We start from the raw sequence: 24,778 nt of genomic DNA on the forward strand, positions 1-24,778 counted from the left end.
TCTTTGGCCTGATGCACCTTCAGGGCTCTTATGTTCCTGACCAACATTTCTCCAACAGGCAGAGGAGGGGTAGTGATTTCCCAGAGCCAGTTAGAGCACACAGGGTTCACTTCTCAGTCTTTGAATCGTACACAGTGCTTTGTAGAAGCCAAAGCCACAGGTATACCTGCATGTTCAGCTTCGCAGACGTGGTAGAAATGAAACAATTCTGCTGATTAAGAAAACGAGGAAGACACTTTGATTGTGGAGGGAAAGGGCTGCGTGAGAATCAGGGAACAGTAGCAACAGAGGCTGCACCTCCTTAAGTCCATTTTAAAGAGGGTTTGGATTGTAGATGATGAAATCAGGACAGGTCAAACGATGAATTTCCTCCCATTGGTTTCAATACAGAAATATTTAAAAAAAATATAGCCCTACGGGATGAGGAAGACAGCTGAAATGCCAGCAGGGCTTTGGATTGCTCTCTCGAGTAAAGGAGCCAAGGCTCCGGCCCCAGACACCTGCCCCCAAGGACCCTCGGAGACCTGCCCCGGAGCACAGGAACGGAGGACCAGGCTCTCGACTTCTCCCGCCTGCCCGCCAAGGGCGTCCGCCTTACTTCGGCCCCAAGGCGCCGCGGATCTGTCTGCCCAAGCCAGGCTGCTCTGCTCGGTCTCGGTGGGGCTGAACATCCATGCTGAGTTCCCGCCGGTTAGAAGCAGCTGGAACTCTAAAGCCGCGCTTTGAGAACCGAAGACCGCGTTTCTCTGCAGCAAACACGACGAAGGCCAGCAGTTCGTGCTGGTGCGAAGACAGAAGCAGTAAACTGGGGAGTGCAATCACACGGAAACACGCGGCAGCGGGCGGAGAGGTCCCAAAGCACCGCAGGCAAGGGGAGAGAAGGGGGAGCGGCTGGGGGGGGGAGAAGGGGTCGTTGGTCACTCGGCTGGACGCTTGGGAAGGCAAGCGAGGCGGCCGGGGACGGCGCGGCCGGCCACTCGGGGGCCGGACATTGCAGGGAGACCCAAGGCAGCGGTGGGGGCGACGGGCGCTTGGCTGGAAGTGGGGAAGGCGGGGACGCGCTCGCCGGTGGACCCGCAGGGCTCAGGGGGTGATGGGATGATCCAAGGCGGGGCACACGGGCCCATGGATGGATGGATGGATGGATGGAGGGAAGGGAAGAAGTTGGGAGACAAACTTTCCGGAGACCTGCTTGGCAAGGCAGGGCGGGGCGCTGGAAAGAAGGGGGTGGCGGGTGGGCGTCTCGGGGAAGGGAGTTGGAAGGAGGACGGGACAAAGTGGGAGCGAAAACAGGGGCAGAGGTGTGTCACGGTCTTTTAAGCCGAACCTTTTTTTCATTCAGCGGAGGATTTTGTATAGGTTTGCTGCTTGCACGTTACGCTGCTTCCCCAACTTGCACGAGTGGTTATTTGAAGGAATTGTGGGCTGGTTGATGATCAGAAACAGGTGTTAGGACAGAGCTATGTTAGCCAGGCAACTCGCATTTTTGGATTGCTGGGAGTGGGAAAAGGGGATTTGCAGTTGCCAGCCTGCTTCCTGCACCTTTATCCCTGTGACTCCCACCTCCAGCTGAGTGAAGGATCGCAGGGGGAAAGTGGCAGGCGGGGTTACGCTCGCTCTGCTTACTCGCCACGTCTCCCTTGCAAGTTGCCTTCTCCCGCTGCTGCTTTGCGAGGGTTTGAAAAACGTGACAAGCAGCTCCAACCCACGTGGTTTCCAAAATCAACACTCCCAATGCAGATAATGCAAGGTTATTAACAGGGCCTGTAAGACCGTCTCACTAGGCCTAAGCCACAACCAGCCTCAGTGACTCAGGCCAAACCCCTACATCATTGGCCTCCTCTGTTTTTCAAGCAAACAAACAGAATCCGTTTATTTCTGATGTTCAGGCATGAGTGCCAATCCTTATATGGCCAAAATGGCACTGTCCATGTCCAAGAGTGAAGTATCAGCAGGTTTGGGGGAACCTTGAGCTTTTCAGATGTACAAAATAGCTTGCTGCGGGAGGGGTATGGAGGGAAGAAATAAAACCCTAAACAGCCCAGTGAAGACTCAGCATGGACATGGAATGCTGATTAACTTGGGGGGGGGGGTGTAGGAATCAGGAAACCTGACTGGGAGGAGAGATGGAATGGAGTATTCTGGGAAAGGGTAGAGCTCTTAAACATAACCATATAAATTGCCCAGAAATTAGGGTGTATGGTATTATTTGAATTTATTCCTAATGTAAACCTAATCCCAAAGGATGGCAGAGGAAGTATCTGTGGATACAGAAGAAATGAGATCTGAAAAACTCAGTGAAGCAAGCCTAGAAAACAGACCAGTCCATCCTAACTCAGAGCAAAAGACACTCCTTCTCAGTGGACATGGACAAACAGATTCTCAGCCCAACCTACCTTAGAGGGTGGTTGTTGTGAGGATAAAATATAGAGGAGGAGGCTCATGTAAGCCACCTTGGGTTCCTTGCAAGAGAAAAAAGGTGGGATATAAATGCAGTAAATAACTAAACTGCAGAAGTTCTGTGGCCCATTCCACCCACCCCGCTTCTCATGGGGTTTTTTAAATGGCTGCTTTTAGTGCTACAGAGCTAAAGGGGGTTAAGGGATGGGCCACAGCTCAGTGGTGAAGCACCTGCTTTGCATGCAGAAAGTCAGCTTTGGAAGAACCCCATGATTTCATTTTTATTTTAATGGCTCCTTTTAGTGCTACAGAGCATGAGAAGGGCCAGGGCTGGAAGGGTCAACTCAGGAGCAAGGGGAGGAAGAACCAGCCAGGCAGGAATGGTGAAAGTGTTTTTTCTTTTCCTGGGTAATGGCTGCTTTGGGAGGTCTACTCGGGAGGAGGAAGAACCAGCTGTGGGTCGTAACAAGCCAAATGCAGTTCAGCTGTGGCTGCATGCCTAGTTTGTGTGCCCTCCAGGTCTTTCCTGGGCTTTTGGTGGGGGAGAGGTTCTATAGAACTCTTCTCCCCTGGCTTGTGTGCTCCGGTCACAAGCTGACTCAAGGCATGGCCCCTCGGCTGGGCAGGCCAAACAGTGAATCGGGCACTTGCTGTGCTCTCCCGCCTTGGCCGTACTGGAAAGCAAATGCGCAAACAAACCCTACTCAAATACAGCTTCTGTCTGGGGAGTGTCTGGAAACTAAGGTGCTTCTCTGGATATTGCAATTAGTAAGTTTTACATTTGTTTGTTTGTTTACTGCATTTATATGCTGCTGTTTTTCCTCTGGCAAGGCAGGCAGGCAGCTAACATGGGTGTCCTAATCCACTCGTTTTGTCCTCCCAACAGCCCTTTGAGGTGGGCTAGACTGAGAGTTAGAGCCTGGCCCACAGTCACCCAGTGACAGTCATGGACAAGTGGGGTCTAGAAGCCAGACCTCCAGAGCCCAAGCTGACGGTCTAACCAATACGTCACACTGGCTTTGAATGCATTAATTCTGGTGTTTTCTTCCTTCCCATATGTAACTGCACATTTTCACTCCTCTGTCCCAGATTGTCTCCTGGTTTGAGATATGGACTTTGCTAGGCTGGGCTCTTCCCATGCATGGGCGCCTCCTCCGCTCGCACCCTCCTCGATGGGCTGAAAGGTAGGATGCAGCTTCTTTTCAAGGAGTCTGGAAAATGTACTCTTGAGGAATGTCCCTCCTGGCCACCCTAGTGATAGCTCAGATCAGAGCTGGGGTTCAGACATGCCTGGCCAACATGGCACTCATCCATGAGGGTGGCTCAGCTTGAATCAGGGGCTTGGACATACCTGGCAAACGTCCCCTTCCTGGGACTGGCTCTGCTGAGAGGTTGGTTTCACCAAAGCCAGCATAGCTTGCTGGGGCATGCTGGGAGTTGTAGGACTTTTTCTGCCTAAACCTGCATAGGATTGCACCCTAACTTGTTTAATTGTTTATCTTGTCTCAAGTGTTGGTTCCCACCTCATGCTTAAGCCTCTTATTTCAGCTGCTAGGAAGTTTTAAAGTCTTATAGAGAATTGGTGGCAGCAGGGAAGGGCCAGCTTGTGGAACCCTGAGTTACAGTGACAGAGAGTTCCTTAGGCCCTGAAATACAAGCCTTTGCTAAAAATAAGAAACCACATAGGTCTGACTGCCCAGCGAAGGAGCAGTTTCCCCATAGGTGGTGGCAGTGTTGGGGAGAGGAAAGCCCCATAAGGCTGTAAGTCAGAACCCTGACGATAACTGGTAATGGTAAATGAATCGTAAAAGTAGAGGTAATGCTGCTGCAGCACCACGGAGCTTTAGCTGGCCTGAGAGAGCCGGGCCGCCCATCTCTGGGATGAAGCGTGGCTGGAAGGGGGCTGCCTCTCGCCCATCGCACACCACGCGTTTGTGCGTACCCAGTGCTAACCCATTGGTAGGCGACCTGATTTTGGGTCAGGGGTTGGTACGTAGCACAGCAGCTCTCTCGCTGCAGTCTATTGAAAATAATCCCTGAACACAAACTGTTGTCTTTACTCTAGAGGCGCCCCTTGCGGGAGGGCGTGAACCCACTCTCCCATACCCCGGGGAGGACCAGGCCTCTGGGAGATGGCTGGGCCAGGAGGCCAGCCAGCCTGGGGAATAGACCTGGCCTTTTGGTGGCAGGTGGGCTAGATGAGTAGCAGGCCTCTGGGGGCAGGAGCCAGTGCTAGTCCTACTTAGAGTAGACCTATTCATTTCAATGGGTCTAGTCTGTGTAGGGCTGCCACTACCCTAGAGTTCCTACTGCCCAGCTCTGAAACCCTGCTCCCCACCCTAGCTTTCAGTACCTAATTCTCTCTCCCCGCACTCTCAAGCACCCCCTTTCCAAGACAGACCTCCACCATAAATTACCCAGTACTCACACAGAGTTTAAATTAACAGAGGAGAAGCTTAAGAAGCTTGAGAGCCAGCGTGGCGTAGTGGCGAGAGTGTTGGACTGGGAGCTGGGAGATCTGGGTTCTAGTCCCCACTTGGCCATGGAAGCTCACTTGGGTGACTTTGGGCCAGTCACAGACTCTCAGCCCAGCCCACCTCGCAGGGTTGTTGTGAGGATAAAATATAGGGGAGGAGGCTCATGTAAGCCACCTTGGGTTCCTTGCAAGAGAAAAAAGGTGGGGTATAAATGCAGTAAATAACTAAACTGCAGAAGTTCTGTGGCCCATTCCACCCACCCCGCTTCTCATGGGGTTTTTTAAATGGCTGCTTTTAGTGCTACAGAGCTAAAGGGGGTTAAGGGATGGGCCACAGCTCAGTGGTGAAGCACCTGCTTTGCATGCAGAAAGTCAGCTTTGGAAGAACCCCATGATTTCATTTTTATTTTAATGGCTCCTTTTAGCACTACAGAGCATGAGAAGGGCCAGGGCTGGACGGGTCAACTCAGGAGCAAGGGGAGGAAGAACCAGCCAGGCAGGAATGGTGAAAGTGTTTTTTCTTTTCCTGGGTAATGGCTGCTTTGGGAGGTCTACTCGGGAGGAGGAAGAACCAGCTGTGGGTCGTAACAAGCCAAATGCAGTTCAGCTGTGGCTGCATGCCTAGTTTGTGTGCCCTCCAGGTCTTTCCTGGGCTTTTGGTGGGGGAGAGGTTCTATAGAACTCTTCTCCCCTGGCTTGTGTGCTCCGGTCACAAGCTGACTCAAGGCATGGCCCCTCGGCTGGGCAGGCCAAACAGTGAATCGGGCACTTGCTGTGCTCTCCCGCCTTGGCCGTACTGGAAAGCAAATGCGCAAACAAACCCTACTCAAATACAGCTTCTGTCTGGGGAGTGTCTGGAAACTAAGGTGCTTCTCTGGATATTGCAATTAGTAAGTTTTACATTTGTTTGTTTGTTTACTGCATTTATATGCTGCTGTTTTTCCTCTGGCAAGGCAGGCAGGCAGCTAACATGGGTGTCCTAATCCACTCGTTTTGTCCTCCCAACAGCCCTTTGAGGTGGGCTAGACTGAGAGTTAGAGCCTGGCCCACAGTCACCCAGTGACAGTCATGGACAAGTGGGGTCTAGAAGCCAGACCTCCAGAGCCCAAGCTGACGGTCTAACCAATACGTCACACTGGCTTTGAATGCATTAATTCTGGTGTTTTCTTCCTTCCCATATGTAACTGCACATTTTCACTCCTCTGTCCCAGATTGTCTCCTGGTTTGAGATATGGACTTTGCTAGGCTGGGCTCTTCCCATGCATGGGCGCCTCCTCCGCTCGCACCCTCCTCGATGGGCTGAAAGGTAGGATGCAGCTTCTTTTCAAGGAGTCTGGAAAATGTACTCTTGAGGAATGTCCCTCCTGGCCACCCTAGTGATAGCTCAGATCAGAGCTGGGGTTCAGACATGCCTGGCCAACATGGCACTCATCCATGAGGGTGGCTCAGCTTGAATCAGGGGCTTGGACATACCTGGCAAACGTCCCCTTCCTGGGACTGGCTCTGCTGAGAGGTTGGTTTCACCAAAGCCAGCATAGCTTGCTGGGGCATGCTGGGAGTTGTAGGACTTTTTCTGCCTAAACCTGCATAGGATTGCACCCTAACTTGTTTAACTGTTTATCTTGTCTCAAGTGTTGGTTCCCACCTCATGCTTAAGCCTCTTATTTCAGCTGCTAGGAAGTTTTAAAGTCTTATAGAGAATTGGTGGCAGCAGGGAAGGGCCAGCTTGTGGAACCCTGAGTTACAGTGACAGAGAGTTCCTTAGGCCCTGAAATACAAGCCTTTGCTAAAAATAAGAAACCACATAGGTCTGACTGCCCAGCGAAGGAGCAGTTTCCCCATAGGTGGTGGCAGTGTTGGGGAGAGGAAAGCCCCATAAGGCTGTAAGTCAGAACCCTGATGATAACTGGTAGTGGTAAATGAATCGTAAAAGTAGAGGTAATGCTGCTGCAGCACCACGGAGCTTTAGCTGGCCTGAGAGAGCCGGACCGCCCATCTCTGGGATGAAGCGTGGCTGGAAGGGGGCTGCCTCTCGCCCATCGCACACCACGCGTTTGTGCGTACCCAGTGCTAACCCATAGGTAGGCGACCTGATTTTGGGTCAGGGGTTGGTACGTAGCACAGCAGCTCTCTCGCTGCAGTCTATTGAAAATAATCCCTGAACACAAACTGTTGTCTTTACTCTAGAGGCGCCCCTTGCGGGAGGGCGTGAACCCACTCTCCCATACCCCGGGGAGGACCAGGCCTCTGGGAGATGGCTGGGCCAGGAGGCCAGCCAGCCTGGGGAATAGACCTGGCCTTTTGGTGGCAGGTGGGCTAGATGAGTAGCAGGCCTCTGGGGGCAGGAGCCAGTGCTAGTCCTACTTAGAGTAGACCTATTCATTTCAATGGGTCTAGTCTGTGTAGGGCTGCCACTACCCTAGAGTTCCTACTGCCCAGCTCTGAAACCCTGCTCCCCACCCTAGCTTTCAGTACTTAATTCTCTCTCCCCGCACTCTCAAGCACCCCCTTTCCAAGACAGACCTCCACCATAAATTACCCAGTACTCACACAGAGTTTAAATTAACAGAGGAGAAGCTTAAGAAGCTTGAGAGCCAGCGTGGCGTAGTGGCGAGAGTGTTGGACTGGGAGCCGGGAGATCTGGGTTCTAGTCCCCACTTGGCCATGGAAGCTCACTTGGGTGACTTTGGGCCAGTCACAGACTCTCAGCCCAGCCCACCTCGCAGGGTTGTTGTGAGGATAAAATATAGGGGAGGAGGCTCATGTAAGCCACCTTGGGTTCCTTGCAAGAGAAAAAAGGTGGGGTATAAATGCAGTAAATAACTAAACTGCAGAAGTTCTGTGGCCCATTCCACCCACCCCGCTTCTCATGGGGTTTTTTAAATGGCTGCTTTTAGTGCTACAGAGCTAAAGGGGGTTAAGGGATGGGCCACAGCTCAGTGGTGAAGCACCTGCTTTGCATGCAGAAAGTCAGCTTTGGAAGAACCCCATGATTTCATTTTTATTTTAATGGCTCCTTTTAGCACTACAGAGCATGAGAAGGGCCAGGGCTGGACGGGTCAACTCAGGAGCAAGGGGAGGAAGAACCAGCCAGGCAGGAATGGTGAAAGTGTTTTTTCTTTTCCTGGGTAATGGCTGCTTTGGGAGGTCTACTCGGGAGGAGGAAGAACCAGCTGTGGGTCGTAACAAGCCAAATGCAGTTCAGCTGTGGCTGCATGCCTAGTTTGTGTGCCCTCCAGGTCTTTCCTGGGCTTTTGGTGGGGGAGAGGTTCTATAGAACTCTTCTCCCCTGGCTTGTGTGCTCCGGTCACAAGCTGACTCAAGGCATGGCCCCTTGGCTGGGCAGGCCAAACAGTGAATCGGGCACTTGCTGTGCTCTCCCGCCTTGGCTGTACTGGAAAGCAAATGCGCAAACAAACCCTACTCAAATACAGCTTCTGTCTGGGGAGTGTCTGGAAACTAAGGTGCTTCTCTGGATATTGCAATTAGTAAGTTTTACATTTGTTTGTTTGTTTACTGCATTTATATGCTGCTGTTTTTCCTCTGGCAAGGCAGGCAGGCAGCTAACATGGGTGTCCTAATCCACTCGTTTTGTCCTCCCAACAGCCCTTTGAGGTGGGCTAGACTGAGAGTTAGAGCCTGGCCCACAGTCACCCAGTGACAGTCATGGACAAGTGGGGTCTAGAAGCCAGACCTCCAGAGCCCAAGCTGACGGTCTAACCAATACGTCTCACTGGCTTTGAATGCATTAATTCTGGTGTTTTCTTCCTTCCCATATGTAACTGCACATTTTCACTCCTCTGTCCCAGATTGTCTCCTGGTTTGAGATATGGACTTTGCTAGGCTGGGCTCTTCCCATGCATGGGCGCCTCCTCCGCTCGCACCCTCCTTGATGGGCTGAAAGGTAGGATGCAGCTTCTTTTCAAGGAGTCTGGAAAATGTACTCTTGAGGAATGTCCCTCCTGGCCACCCTAGTGATAGCTCAGATCAGAGCTGGGGTTCAGACATGCCTGGCCAACATGGCACTCATCCATGAGGGTGGCTCAGCTTGAATCAGGGGCTTGGACATACCTGGCAAACGTCCCCTTCCTGGGACTGGCTCTGCTGAGAGGTTGGTTTCACCAAAGCCAGCATAGCTTGCTGGGGCATGCTGGGAGTTGTAGGACTTTTTCTGCCTAAACCTGCATAGGATTGCACCCTAACTTGTTTAATTGTTTATCTTGTCTCAAGTGTTGGTTCCCACCTCATGCTTAAGCCTCTTATTTCAGCTGCTAGGAAGTTTTAAAGTCTTATAGAGAATTGGTGGCAGCAGGGAAGGGCCAGCTTGTGGAACCCTGAGTTACAGTGACAGAGAGTTCCTTAGGCCCTGAAATACAAGCCTTTGCTAAAAATAAGAAACCACATAGGTCTGACTGCCCAGCGAAGGAGCAGTTTCCCCATAGGTGGTGGCAGTGTTGGGGAGAGGAAAGCCCCATAAGGCTGTAAGTCAGAACCCTGACGATAACTGGTAATGGTAAATGAATCGTAAAAGTAGAGGTAATGCTGCTGCAGCACCACGGAGCTTTAGCTGGCCTGAGAGAGCCGGGCCGCCCATCTCTGGGATGAAGCGTGGCTGGAAGGGGGCTGCCTCTCGCCCATCGCACACCACGCGTTTGTGCGTACCCAGTGCTAACCCATTGGTAGGCGACCTGATTTTGGGTCAGGGGTTGGTACGTAGCACAGCAGCTCTCTCGCTGCCGTCTATTGAAAATAATCCCTGAACACAAACTGTTGTCTTTACTCTAGAGGCGCCCCTTGCGGGAGGGCGTGAACCCACTCTCCCATACCCCGGGGAGGACCAGGCCTCTGGGAGATGGCTGGGCCAGGAGGCCAGCCAGCCTGGGGAATAGACCTGGCCTTTTGGTGGCAGGTGGGCTAGATGAGTAGCAGGCCTCTGGGGGCAGGAGCCAGTGCTAGTCCTACTTAGAGTAGACCTATTCATTTCAATGGGTCTAGTCTGTGTAGGGCTGCCACTACCCTAGAGTTCCTACTGCCCAGCTCTGAAACCCTGCTCCCCACCCTAGCTTTCAGTACTTAATTCTCTCTCCCCGCACTCTCAAGCACCCCCTTTCCAAGACAGACCTCCACCATAAATTACCCAGTACTCACACAGAGTTTAAATTAACAGAGGAGAAGCTTAAGAAGCTTGAGAGCCAGCGTGGAGTAGTGGCGAGAGTGTTGGACTGGGAGCTGGGAGATCTGGGTTCTAGTCCCCACTTGGCCATGGAAGCTCACTTGGGTGACTTTGGGCCAGTCACAGACTCTCAGCCCAGCCCACCTCGCAGGGTTGTTGTGAGGATAAAATATAGGGGAGGAGGCTCATGTAAGCCACCTTGGGTTCCTTGCAAGAGAAAAAAGGTGGGGTATAAATGCAGTAAATAACTAAACTGCAGAAGTTCTGTGGCCCATTCCACCCACCCCGCTTCTCATGGGGTTTTTTAAATGGCTGCTTTTAGTGCTACAGAGCTAAAGGGGGTTAAGGGATGGGCCACAGCTCAGTGGTGAAGCACCTGCTTTGCATGCAGAAAGTCAGCTTTGGAAGAACCCCATGATTTCATTTTTATTTTAATGGCTCCTTTTAGCACAACAGAGCATGAGAAGGGCCAGGGCTGGACGGGTCAACTCAGGAGCAAGGGGAGGAAGAACCAGCCAGGCAGGAATGGTGAAAGTGTTTTTTCTTTTCCTGGGTAATGGCTGCTTTGGGAGGTCTACTCGGGAGGAGGAAGAACCAGCTGTGGGTCGTAACAAGCCAAATGCAGTTCAGCTGTGGCTGCATGCCTAGTTTGTGTGCCCTCCAGGTCTTTCCTGGGCTTTTGGTGGGGGAGAGGTTCTATAGAACTCTTCTCCCCTGGCTTGTGTGCTCCGGTCACAAGCTGACTCAAGGCATGGCCCCTCGGCTGGGCAGGCCAAACAGTGAATCGGGCACTTGCTGTGCTCTCCCGCCTTGGCCGTACTGGAAAGCAAATGCGCAAACAAACCCTACTCAAATACAGCTTCTGTCTGGGGAGTGTCTGGAAACTAAGGTGCTTCTCTGGATATTGCAATTAGTAAGTTTTACATTTGTTTGTTTGTTTACTGCATTTATATGCTGCTGTTTTTCCTCTGGCAAGGCAGGCAGGCAGCTAACATGGGTGTCCTAATCCACTCGTTTTGTCCTCCCAACAGCCCTTTGAGGTGGGCTAGACTGAGAGTTAGAGCCTGGCCCACAGTCACCCAGTGACAGTCATGGACAAGTGGGGTCTAGAAGCCAGACCTCCAGAGCCCAAGCTGACGGTCTAACCAATACGTCACACTGGCTTTGAATGCATTAATTCTGGTGTTTTCTTCCTTCCCATATGTAACTGCACATTTTCACTCCTCTGTCCCAGATTGTCTCCTGGTTTGAGATATGGACTTTGCTAGGCTGGGCTCTTCCCATGCATGGGCGCCTCCTCCGCTCGCACCCTCCTCGATGGGCTGAAAGGTAGGATGCAGCTTCTTTTCAAGGAGTCTGGAAAATGTACTCTTGAGGAATGTCCCTCCTGGCCACCCTAGTGATAGCTCAGATCAGAGCTGGGGTTCAGACATGCCTGGCCAACATGGCACTCATCCATGAGGGTGGCTCAGCTTGAATCAGGGGCTTGGACATACCTGGCAAACGTCCCCTTCCTGGGACTGGCTCTGCTGAGAGGTTGGTTTCACCAAAGCCAGCATAGCTTGCTGGGGCATGCTGGGAGTTGTAGGACTTTTTCTGCCTAAACCTGCATAGGATTGCACCCTAACTTGTTTAATTGTTTATCTTGTCTCAAGTGTTGGTTCCCACCTCATGCTTAAGCCTCTTATTTCAGCTGCTAGGAAGTTTTAAAGTCTTATAGAGAATTGGTGGCAGCAGGGAAGGGCCAGCTTGTGGAACCCTGAGTTACAGTGACAGAGAGTTCCTTAGGCCCTGAAATACAAGCCTTTGCTAAAAATAAGAAACCACATAGGTCTGACTGCCCAGCGAAGGAGCAGTTTCCCCATAGGTGGTGGCAGTGTTGGGGAGAGGAAAGCCCCATAAGGCTGTAAGTCAGAACCCTGACGATAACTGGTAATGGTAAATGAATCGTAAAAGTAGAGGTAATGCTGCTGCAGCACCACGGAGCTTTAGCTGGCCTGAGAGAGCCGGGCCGCCCATCTCTGGGATGAAGCGTGGCTGGAAGGGGGCTGCCTCTCGCCCATCGCACACCACGCGTTTGTGCGTACCCAGTGCTAACCCATAGGTAGGCGACCTGATTTTGGGTCAGGGGTTGGTACGTAGCACAGCAGCTCTCTCGCTGCAGTCTATTGAAAATAATCCCTGAACACAAACTGTTGTCTTTACTCTAGAGGCGCCCCTTGCGGGAGGGCGTGAACCCACTCTCCCATACCCCGGGGAGGACCAGGCCTCTGGGAGATGGCTGGGCCAGGAGGCCAGCCAGCCTGGGGAATAGACCTGGCCTTTTGGTGGCAGGTGGGCTAGATGAGTAGCAGGCCTCTGGGGGCAGGAGCCAGTGCTAGTCCTACTTAGAGTAGACCTATTCATTTCAATGGGTCTAGTCTGTGTAGGGCTGCCACTACCCTAGAGTTCCTACTGCCCAGCTCTGAAACCCTGCTCCCCACCCTAGCTTTCAGTACTTAATTCTCTCTCCCCGCACTCTCAAGCACCCCCTTTCCAAGACAGACCTCCACCATAAATTACCCAGTACTCACACAGAGTTTAAATTAACAGAGGAGAAGCTTAAGAAGCTTGAGAGCCAGCGTGGCGTAGTGGCGAGAGTGTTGGACTGGGAGCCGGGAGATCTGGGTTCTAGTCCCCACTTGGCCATGGAAGCTCACTTGGGTGACTTTGGGCCAGTCACAGACTCTCAGCCCAGCCCACCTCGCAGGGTTGTTGTGAGGATAAAATATAGGGGAGGAGGCTCATGTAAGCCACCTTGGGTTCCTTGCAAGAGAAAAAAGGTGGGGTATAAATGCAGTAAATAACTAAACTGCAGAAGTTCTGTGGCCCATTCCACCCACCCCGCTTCTCATGGGGTTTTTTAAATGGCTGCTTTTAGTGCTACAGAGCTAAAGGGGGTTAAGGGATGGGCCACAGCTCAGTGGTGAAGCACCTGCTTTGCATGCAGAAAGTCAGCTTTGGAAGAACCCCATGATTTCATTTTTATTTTAATGGCTCCTTTTAGCACTACAGAGCATGAGAAGGGCCAGGGCTGGACGGGTCAACTCAGGAGCAAGGGGAGGAAGAACCAGCCAGGCAGGAATGGTGAAAGTGTTTTTTCTTTTCCTGGGTAATGGCTGCTTTGGGAGGTCTACTCGGGAGGAGGAAGAACCAGCTGTGGGTCGTAACAAGCCAAATGCAGTTCAGCTGTGGCTGCATGCCTAGTGTGTGTGCCCTCCAGGTCTTTCCTGGGCTTTTGGTGGGGGAGAGGTTCTATAGAACTCTTCTCCCCTGGCTTGTGTGCTCCGGTCACAAGCTGACTCAAGGCATGGCCCCTCGGCTGGGCAGGCCAAACAGTGAATCGGGCACTTGCTGTGCTCTCCCGCCTTGGCCGTACTGGAAAGCAAATGCGCAAACAAACCCTACTCAAATACAGCTTCTGTCTGGGGAGTGTCTGGAAACTAAGGTGCTTCTCTGGATATTGCAATTAGTAAGTTTTACATTTGTTTGTTTGTTTACTGCATTTATATGCTGCTGTTTTTCCTCTGGCAAGGCAGGCAGGCAGCTAACATGGGTGTCCTAATCCACTCGTTTTGTCCTCCCAACAGCCCTTTGAGGTGGGCTAGACTGAGAGTTAGAGCCTGGCCCACAGTCACCCAGTGACAGTCATGGACAAGTGGGGTCTAGAAGCCAGACCTCCAGAGCCCAAGCTGACGGTCTAACCAATACGTCTCACTGGCTTTGAATGCATTAATTCTGGTGTTTTCTTCCTTCCCATATGTAACTGCACATTTTCACTCCTCTGTCCCAGATTGTCTCCTGGTTTGAGATATGGACTTTGCTAGGCTGGGCTCTTCCCATGCATGGGCTGAAAGAAAAGGTAGGATGCAGCTTCTTTTCAAGGTGTCTGGAAAATGTTCTCTTAAGGCATGTCCATCCTGGCCACCCTAGTGATAGCTCAGATTAGAGCTGGGGTTCAGACATGCCTGGCCAACATGGCACTCGTCCATGAGGGTGGCTCAGCTTGAATCAGGGGCTTGGATGTACCTGGCAAACGTCCCCTTCCTGGGATTGGCTTTGCTGAGAGCTTGGTTTCATCAAAGCCACGTAACCTCCCCTTCATGGGCATGGACTAACTCATTGTTGGAGTTCACACATGCATAGATGCTCCCTATTCATGGGGATGGCTCGCTTAATGGTGGGCGTCCCCCCTTGCCAGCAAGTCTCCCCTTCATGGGGATGGCAGTGCTTAGTTAAGGGGTTCATGCAATCCCATCAAGTCTCCCCTTGATGGGGATGGCTTCACTTGTCAAAGCAGCCAGAAGTACAACAGGAGATGCTTTGGGAGTCAGAAGAAGACTGTACCCAAGAGCTGGACTGGGTTGCGGGTGTCTTTGGCTAGGGCAAAAGCTCAGGGACTTTTCCCTGTGGTAAAAGAAGTCCTTAAAAAGCCTGTAGCAGTGACAGTGTCTCGAGTCCTTAAGAATTGCCACGAAGCAGTCCTTTGAAAACTCCAAAGTAAACATTAGTAGTATTCCCTTATGTACAAAAATCCCTTTCATACATTAAGGGCGCAAAAAAAAAGTCCAACTCCCAGCATGCCCTAGCCAGCATAGCTTGCTGGGACATGCTGGGAGTTGTAGGATTTTTTTTCTGTCTCAACGGGCATAGGGTTGTGCCCTTAAGGGTGCAATCCCACGCATTTGCTAAAAATAAGAAACCACATAGGTCTGATGGCCCAGTGAAGGAGCTGTTTCCCCATAGATGGAGGTAGCAGTGTTGTATTTTTATCTGTTGGTTTGTGAAAAATGGTACTCAAAAGCTCATATGTGTTTTTTTACAGCAACATCCAAGAAGTTTACTTGCACTGGACCGTACGATGCTTCAAAGGTAGGATTTAAATCTCTTGTATTCACTCACTGGAACAACTCTTCTAACTTGTGATGTGTGCCTCTCCAAATCAAAATCAAATGATCAAGGAACCTTAGCCATGTGATTATGTTGCGACTGTATGGATTATTATAGAAAAAGTGTTGTTCAAAATTTTGTGTAGATAAATTGGCTTTTTGGGGGGCCATGGGGCATCCCATTGTAGTTTTTTTGTAACTGGATTGAAAGGAAGAATGCATGTTTGCTGCTCAGGTTGTTGTTTGTCTGTTCTTCTTTAGGCATCCAATAGGATGTCTCATTTACAGGCCTGCGCTTTATTCGTTGCTGATTTTATGACCTGGGTAGGGTATCCCCTTTCTTGAAAGTGTTGCGCTAATGAACGTGATTGAAAAAATCTCGGCTTCTTGTACAGTTATGTTTTATTCTTAAACTTGCTGTAGGGTAAATTCTGGGATGTGCTGGATGATAGCTGTCATATGTTAAAGTGTTTTTAACTGTTGGTTTGTGAAAAATGGTACTCTTGGCCCAGCCTACCTCACAGTGTGGTTGTTGTGAGGCTAAAGTGGAGAGGAGGAGGATTATGTATGCTGCCTTGGCTTCCTCAAAGAGGAAAAAAGGCGGGATATAAATGTAATAAATAAATAAATAAATAAAAGCTCATGTGTATGGTTTTTTTACAACAACATTCAAGAAGCTTACCTGCACTGGACGGTACGATGCTTCAAAGGTAAGATTTAAATCTCTTGTATTCACCTACCGGAAAAACTCCTCTAACGTATGATGCATGTCCCTCCAAGTCAAAAGCACATTATCAAGGAACCTTAGCCATGTGATTATATTGTGACTGTATGGATTATTATTTTTAAAAAAATGTTGTCCAAAATTTTGCATAGATAAATTGGCTTTTTGAGGGCCGTGGGGCATCCCGTGGTCACCTGTTTAGTTTGCCAGAAAAAGTTCTTATTGGCTGTCTTGGCCAGTAAGGCCAAAAAAAAATGGGTTGGAGGATTTCTTTTTCATGTTTTTGTAATGCATTGAGTACAATGTCCAGCATTTCATCTTGAGGAATGCTGGTGTGTAAGGACCTCACCTCCGTGGTGGCTAAGGTACCTTCTTGCTGCACTTCGATGCCTTCAATCTTTTGTAGAAAATGTGTGGAGTCTGGAATATATGATTGCATAGGTGGGATGAAAGGCTTTAAGAGGTGATCGACAATTTGAGATATAGGTTCTAATACTGAATCGTTCCCTGAGACTATGGGGCAGCCTGGAGGAGGATTGGTGCCCTTGTGGGTCTTTGGCGAAACATAAAACGGGTACCCTGGGATTTTCCTTGAGCAGGAAATTGAATTCAGATGGACTAATGCATCCCAGAGTTTGGCCCTCTTTCAAAATGTTGCTAATTTGAGAACTTATTTCTTTAGTAGGGTCGTGTGTGGCTGGGCTAATATGAGGTCTGTTCTTGTGAGTTGACCTGGTAGATCCTGAACCAGATGGCAGTTGGGAAAAATATGCGTTTGTAGTTTTTTTTTGTAACTGGATTGAAAGGAAGAATGCGTGTTTGCTGCTCAGGTTGTTGTTTCTCCGTTCTTCTTTGGGCATCCAACAGGATGTCTCGTTTACAGGCCCGCGCTTTATTCGTTGCTGATTTTATGACCTGGGTAGGGTATCCCCTTTCTTGAAAGTGTTGCGCTAATGAACGTGATTGAAAAAATCTCGGCTTCTTGTACAGTTACGTTTTATTCTTAAACTTGCTGTAGGGTAAATTCTGGGATGTGCTGGATGATAGCTGTCATATGTTAAAGTGTTTTTAACTGTTGGTTTGTGAAAAATGGTACTCTTGGCCCAGCCTACCTCACAGTGTGGTTGTTGTGAGGCTAAAGTGGAGAGGAGGAGGAGGATTATGTATGCTGCCTTGGCTTCCTCAAAGAGGAAGAAAGGCGGGATATAAATGTAATAAATAAATAAATAAATAAATAAAAGCTCATGTGTGTGGTTTTTTTTACAACAACATCCAAGACGTTTACCTGCACTGGACCGTACGATGCTTCAAAGGTAAGATTTAAATCTCTTGTATTCACTCACTGGAACAACTCTTCTAACTTGTGATGTGTGCCTCTCCAAATCAAAATCAAATGATCAAGGAACCTTAGCCATGTGATTATGTTGCGACTGTATGATTATATTAAAAATGTTGTTCAAAATTTTGCATAGATAAATTGGCTTTTTGGGGGGCCATGGGGCATCCCATTGTAGATTTTTTTTGTAACTGGATTGGAAGGAAGAATGCGTGTTTGCTGCTCAGGTTGTTGTTTCTCCGTTCTTCTTTGGGCATCCAACAGGATGTCTCGTTTACAGGCCTGCGCTTTATTCGTTGCTGATTTTATGACCTGGGTAGGGTATCCCCTTTCTTGAAAGTGTTGCGCTAATGAACGTGATTGAAAAAATCTCGGCTTCTTGTACAGTTACGTTTTATTCTTAAACTTGCTGTAGGGTAAATTCTGGGATGTGCTGGATGATAGCTGTCATATGTTAAAGTGTTTTTAACTGTTGGTTTGTGAAAAATGGTACTCTTGGCCCAGCCTACCTCACAGTGTGGTTGTTGTGAGGCTAAAGTGGAGAGGAGGAGGAGGATTATGTATGCTGCCTTGGCTTCCTCAAAGAGGAAGAAAGGCGGGATATAAATGTAATAAATAAATAAATAAATAAATAAAAGCTCATGTGTGTGGTTTTTTTTACAACAACATCCAAGACGTTTACCTGCACTGGACCGTACGATGCTTCAAAGGTAAGATTTAAATCTCTTGTATTCACTCACTGGAACAACTCTTCTAACTTGTGATGTGTGCCTCTCCAAATCAAAATCAAATGATCAAGGAACCTTAGCCATGTGATTATGTTGCGACTGTATGATTATATTAAAAATGTTGTTCAAAATTTTGCATAGATAAATTGGCGTTTTGGGGCGCGATGGGGCATCCCATTGTAGATTTTTTTTGTAACTGGATTGAAAGGAAGAATGCGTGTTTGCTGCTCAGGTTGTTGTTTCTCGGTTCTTCTTTGGGCATCCAACAGGATGTCTCATTTACAGGCCTGCGCTTTATTCGTTGCTGATTTCATGACCTGGGTAGGGTATCCCCTTTCTTGAAAGTGTTGCGCTAATGAAAGTGATTGAAAAAATCTTAACTTCTTGTACAGTTATGTTTTATTCTTCAACTTGCTGTAGGGTAAATTACTTCTGGGATGTGCTGGATGACAGCTGTCATATGTTAAAGTGTGTTTAACTGTTGGTTTGTGAAAAATGGTACTCTTGGCCCAGCCTACCTCACAGTGTGGTTGTTGTGAGGCTAAAGTGGAGAGGAGGAGGATTATGTATGCCGCCTTGGCTTCCTCAAAGAGGAAGAGAGGTGGCATATAAATGAAATAAATAAAAGCTCACATGTGTGGTTTTTTTGCAACAACATTCAAGAAGTTTACCTGCCCTGCGCTGGACTGTACGATGCTTCAAAGGTAAGACTTAAATCTCTTACGTTCACCCACCGGAGAAACTCTTCTAACTTATGCTGCATGTCCCTCCAAATCAAAAGCACATTATCAAGGAACCTTAGCCATGTGATTATGTTGAGACTGTCTGAATTATAAAAAAAAAAAACATTCAAAATTTTGCATAGATAAATTGGCTTTTTGGGGGGCCATGGGACATCCCATTGCCACCCGTTTAGTTTGCCAGAAAAAGATTTTATTGAATGAGAAATACTTATTTCGCAAAGCTATCATGGCCATTAAGGCTGGAAAAAAAAATGGGTTGGTGGATTCCTTTTTCTTGTTTTTGTAATGTAATGAATACAGTGTCCAGTGTTTCATGTTGAGGAATGCTAGTGTATAAGGACCTTACCTCCATGGTGGCTAAGGTATCTTCTTGCTGCACCTTGATGCTTTCAATCTTTTGTAGAAAATATGTGCCATCACTTATGTGGCTTCCCTTATTTTGGGGTTCACACACTCCCAGCAACCTCCCCTTAATGGGGATAGCTTCATTTAAGGGGTTCACACATTGCCATCAAGTCTCCCTTCATGGGGATGGAGACTTATTTAAGGGCTTAATGCAAACGCAGCAGGTGTTCCCTCCATGGGGATACCTTTACTTAATTTAGGGGTTGACAAATTCCCAGCAGGTCTCCCCTCCATGAGGATGGCTTCACTTATTTAAGGGGTACACACATTCACAGCAAGTCTCCCCTTCATGGGGAAGTAAATGGTTTGGCTCACATAGTCCCAACAAGACTCCCCTTCGTGGGGATGGGTTCCTTCTTCAATGGGTTCATGCAGTCCCAGCTAGACTCCCCTTCATGGGGACGGCTTCACTGATTTTCGGGCTCACATATTCCCAGCAAGTCTCATGAGGAAGGCTTCACTTAATAATTTGGCCATCATATAAGTCACGGAGTAGTCCTCTTCATGGGGATCACTGTGCTTAAAGCTGGGGTTCTCACATGCCTGACAAGCTGCCCTTCCATGGTGATGGCTATGTATATACCTGTATTTAACCCATCCCTGGGAAGCCTCCTCTTTATGGGGATACTACTCCTCATTGCTGCACACATGGCTGGCAACTCCCCTTCATGGGGCGGGCCTAGGTTGGACCTGCCTTCACTCAAGTCATGGAATCGTCCTTTTCACAGCTATTGCTGTGCTCAGAGCTTGGGTTCTGACATGCCTGCAATGTCTCCTCTTCACGGGGAAATCTCTGCTTATTCCTGAAAGAGAATCTGTGGCACCTTAAAGACTAACTGTTCTTTTTTACGAAGGTACGAGCTTTCATGGGCCTAACCCACTTAGTCAGATGCAGGAATGGAGAGGGACAAGATGGAAAAGTCAGCGGCAGCTAGGTCGAAAGCAACCATTGCATTTCAATTGAAAGGGACGTCTAATAAGGGAAGTGAACGGCAAGATGGGACCTGGGCTCTGCACACTGTAATGACTCTCCCATTCAGACGATCCCTTCAAGCCAAGTTTCAAGGTGTGGAACGTAACAATGAATGTCAGGTGTGGGGCTTCATGCTGAATTCTGTCTGTGTTGTTTCTCTGTTGCAAGGCAGCCACTTGGAGGATTGTCACTGAATGACCTGAAACGTTGAAAGGCTCCTCCACAGGTTTGCTGGTAGCCGTGTTAGTTGCAAGGATGGGTCACAGTGTTGTTGCCTGTTTAGTGTGGTCCTGTAGGGTTGAGTCTGTCAGAGGGACAGGAACAAATACGGTTGTATGGCAGGGCCTGGCTGTAGACAATGGATTGCGTGGTGTGTCCAGGTCGGTAGCCTGGGGCATGCAGGGATGCATAGTGGTCTGTGGGCTTTTGGTACGGTGAGGTATTTCTGTGTCCATTGTGGAGCTGTACAGTGGTGTCCAGTTGTGTCCCTGGCAAACCTGTGGAGGAGCCTTTCAGTGTTTCAGGTCATTCGGTAACAGACCTCAAAGTGGCTGTCTTGCAACAGAGAAACTCCAGAGACAGAATTCAGCATGAGACTTCAGAGTGGACATTCCTTGTTCAAGTTCCACACCTTGGAACTTGCTTGACCAGATGGTCCGAATTGCTGAGTCATTACAGCGTGTAGAGTCCAGGTCCCATCATGCACTTCACTTTCCTTAATATTGTAGGACTTTCAAATTTCCTTCATTTGGAATGGAACGTGTCCCTTCTGCCTACCTGGCACTGACTCTTCCATTTTGTTCCTCTCCATTCCTGCACCCGACAAAGTGGGTTTGGCCCACGGAAGCTCGTGCCTTAGCAACAGAACACGGTTAGTCTTCAAGGTGCCACAGACTCTTCTTTGTTTTCACACCCCAGACTAAGATGGCTGCCTTTTAATTTTAATTTTAGACCTGTGTTTCACACCATCCCTGGGAAGCCGCCTCTTTATGGGGATACTTCTCCTCATTGCTGGGTTTCACATGTGGCTGGCACCTCCCCTTCATGGGGCTGGCCTAGGTTAGACCTGCCTTCACTTAAGTCATGGAATCATCCCCTTCATGGGGATCGATGTGCTTAGAGCTGTGGTTCTCATGTGCCTGGCAAGCCGCCTCTTCATGGGGATGGCTATGTATCGATCTGTATTTAACCCATCCCTGGGAAGCCGCCTCTTTATGGGGATACTTCTCCTCATTGCTGGGTTTCACATGTGGCTGGCACCTCCCCTTCATGGGGTGGCCAAGTTAGACCTGCCTTCACTTAAGTCATGGAATCATCCCCTTCATGGGGATCGATGTGCTTAGAGCTGTGGTTCTCATATGCCTGGCAAGCCGCCTCTTCATGGGGATGGCTATGTATCGATCTGTATTTAACCCATCCCTGGGAAGCCGCCTCTTTATGGGGATACTTCTCCTCATTGCTGGGTTTCACATGTGGCTGGCACCTCCCCTTCATGGGGTGGCCAAGTTAGACCTGCCTTCACTTAAGTCATGGAATCATCCCCTTCATGGGGATCGATGTGCTTAGAGCTGTGGTTCTCATATGCCTGGCAAGCCGCCTCTTCATGGGGATGGCTATGTATCGATCTGTATTTAACCCATCCCTGGGAAGCCTCCTCTTTACAAAATTTATATACCACTCCTCATTAGATGATTTCGGAGTGGTGAACAACATGATAAAAGAATAGAACAACAGGTTGAAAGAGTAAAAACATTTTTTTGAAGTATCCTCTCTATGGGGATACTTTTCCGCATTGCTGCGTTTCACACATGGCTGGCAACTCCCCTTCATGGGGCTGGTCTAGGTTGGACTTGCCATCACATTGGTCACAGAATTGTCCTCTTCATGGGGATTGCTGTGGTTAGGGCTGTGGTCCTCACATGCCTGGCAAGCCGCCTCTTCATGGGGCTGGCTATGTGTCGATCTCTGTTTAGCACATGCCTGGGAAGCGGCCCCTTTTGGGGATACCTCTCCTCATTGCTGGGTTAGTCACATGGCTGGCAACTCCCCTTCATGGGGCTGGCCTAGGTTACGCCTGCCTTCACATACCCCGCCATATTGCTGGGATTCACAGATGTTTGGCAACCTTCCCATTCATGGGGATGTTTCAACTTTGAGCTGGGGTTCACACATCCCAGGAAACCACTTCTTTGTGGGGATGGTTCAGTTTCAAGCTCTGTTGAACACATTTGTGGGAAGCCTCCTTCATACCTCCCCACCTTGCTGGGTTTCAGGCATGCGTGGCAAGTCCATTTTATGGGACCCCCTCAGCTTGGAGATGTAATTCACATATGCATGGGAAGTCTCCCCTCCTTGGCTGGCTTTGTTGGGTCAGACCTGCGAGAGAATTTGCCCCTTCATGTGGAGATCTTGGCTTCTTGCTGAGGTCCACAGATATCACTCAGGTCTCACCTCTGAGGGATGGCTCACTTTAGAGCTGCGTTAAACACATGCTAGGGAAACCTGCCCTTCACGGGGGTGGCTCAGTTTATTACTGTGGAGCACTAAAAGGGTCCAGGCTGGACGGGCCTACTGGGATGCAAGAGTCCACTGATGAGGAGGAAGAACCAGCCCTGCAGGAATTGTTAAATCTTTTTTTCTTTTCGAATTGCTGCTTTCGCTGCTACGGAGCGTCAAAAGGGTCACGGTGCCAGGAAGTGTTCGAAGGGTCAAGGTACCACAGCGCCTCGGAAGGGTCAAAGCTAGAAGGTCGTCCTCATGAGCAGGAAGAACCCACTGTGAGTACTAATGAGCCAGACTCAGTTCAGCTGTGGCTACGTGACCACTGAGCTCTCGGTCTCCCCCATGCCTTTGCTCTGTGGGGAGCTTCTACACAGCTCTTCTCCAGGCCAGGCCAAAGAGTAGTTCAGGCACTTAGTCTGTTCCCCATCTCTCCCCCCAGCCCCGCCCCGGCCTTACTAAAAATAAAACAAAAACACTAGAGCAAGAAGCCCTATTGAGATCCAGCTTCAGTCTGAGGGAGATCTGAAAAGTCAGGTCCCTCTGTGACTTCTACCCTGTGTTAGTTTTGGTGTTCCTTCTTCTGTGTAATTGTGCGTTTTCACCCCTCAGCCCCAGCCTGTCTGTCTCCTCCACGTACGGACCCAGGATACTGCTTTGGCTGGGCCGGCCGAAGACCACATGGGCGCTTCCTCTACTTCCCCGTCGTGGACACACTGAAGGGACAGCGCGATGCAGCTTCCGTTCTAGGGATGTGTGGAAATATTGCTGTTACCACAGGCCAGCCTCACTGTCCTTTCTTAGCTTAGTCCTGGGGTTCACACATGCCTTGACAGACTGTGTTTAATCGGACTGTCTCATTTCAGAGATAGGGTTCACACATGCCAGGTGACCCTCCTCTTCATGGGGATGGCTGTGCTCTGAGCTGTTCACACAATCCTGGAAATCTTCCCCTTCATGGGGCTGCGTCAGCTCAGACCCGGTGTTCACACATGCTAGAAAGGCCTCTCCTTTGCAGGGATGGCTCATTTTAGACCTGCGTTTCACACATCCCTGGGAAGCCTCCTCTATATGGGGATACTACTCCTCATTGCTGCACACATGGCTGGCAACTCCCCTTCATGGGGCGGGCCTAGGTTGGACCTGCCTTCACTCAAGTCATGGAATCGTCCTTTTCACAGCTATTGCTGTGCTCAGAGCTTGGGTTCTGACATGCCTGCAATGTCTCCTCTTCACGGGGAAATCTCTGCTTATTCCTGAAAGAGAATCTGTGGCACCTTAAAGACTAACTGTTCTTTTTTACGAAGGTACGAGCTTTCATGGGCCTAACCCACTTAGTCAGATGCAGGAATGGAGAGGGACAAGATGGAAAAGTCAGCGGCAGCTAGGTCGAAAGCAACCATTGCATTTCAATTGAAAGGGACGTCTAATAAGGGAAGTGAACGGCAAGATGGGACCTGGGCTCTGCACACTGTAATGACTCTCCCATTCAGACGATCCCTTCAAGCCAAGTTTCAAGGTGTGGAACGTAACAATGAATGTCAGGTGTGGGGCTTCATGCTGAATTCTGTCTGTGTTGTTTCTCTGTTGCAAGGCAGCCACTTGGAGGATTGTCACTGAATGACCTGAAACGTTGAAAGGCTCCTCCACAGGTTTGCTGGTAGCCGTGTTAGTTGCAAGGATGGGTCACAGTGTTGTTGCCTGTTTAGTGTGGTCCTGTAGGGTTGAGTCTGTCAGAGGGACAGGAACAAATACGGTTGTATGGCAGGGCCTGGCTGTAGACAATGGATTGCGTGGTGTGTCCAGGTCGGTAGCCTGGGGCATGCAGGGATGCATAGTGGTCTGTGGGCTTTTGGTACGGTGAGGTATTTCTGTGTCCATTGTGGAGCTGTACAGTGGTGTCCAGTTGTGTCCCTGGCAAACCTGTGGAGGAGCCTTTCAGTGTTTCAGGTCATTCGGTAACAGACCTCAAAGTGGCTGTCTTGCAACAGAGAAACTCCAGAGACAGAATTCAGCATGAGACTTCAGAGTGGACATTCCTTGTTCAAGTTCCACACCTTGGAACTTGCTTGACCAGATGGTCCGAATTGCTGAGTCATTACAGCGTGTAGAGTCCAGGTCCCATCATGCACTTCACTTTCCTTAATATTGTAGGACTTTCAAATTTCCTTCATTTGGAATGGAACGTGTCCCTTCTGCCTACCTGGCACTGACTCTTCCATTTTGTTCCTCTCCATTCCTGCACCCGACAAAGTGGGTTTGGCCCACGGAAGCTCGTGCCTTAGCAACAGAACACGGTTAGTCTTCAAGGTGCCACAGACTCTTCTTTGTTTTCACACCCCAGACTAAGATGGCTGCCTTTTAATTTTAATTTTAGACCTGTGTTTCACACC

The 24,778-nt window shown here is 49.4% G+C and overlaps 1 long non-coding RNA gene across 1 annotated transcript; it reads left to right on the plus strand.

The window, feature by feature from the left end:
• The first annotated feature begins 623 nt into the window (after window positions 1–623).
• Window positions 624–18,599, plus strand: LOC146335313 (uncharacterized). Its single transcript, XR_014786068.1, has 7 exons — window positions 624–867; window positions 3,490–3,584; window positions 6,088–6,182; window positions 8,686–8,780; window positions 11,284–11,378; window positions 13,882–13,950; window positions 14,914–18,599. It is a non-coding gene; the product is annotated as an uncharacterized LOC146335313 (long non-coding RNA).
• Window positions 18,600–24,778: the final 6,179 nt, after the last annotated feature.

This window comes from Heloderma suspectum, chromosome 15, assembly GCF_057233095.1.
Source record: "Heloderma suspectum isolate Gila_16-S chromosome 15, 16-S_ref, whole genome shotgun sequence".
Lineage (NCBI taxonomy): Eukaryota > Metazoa > Chordata > Lepidosauria > Squamata > Helodermatidae > Heloderma > Heloderma suspectum.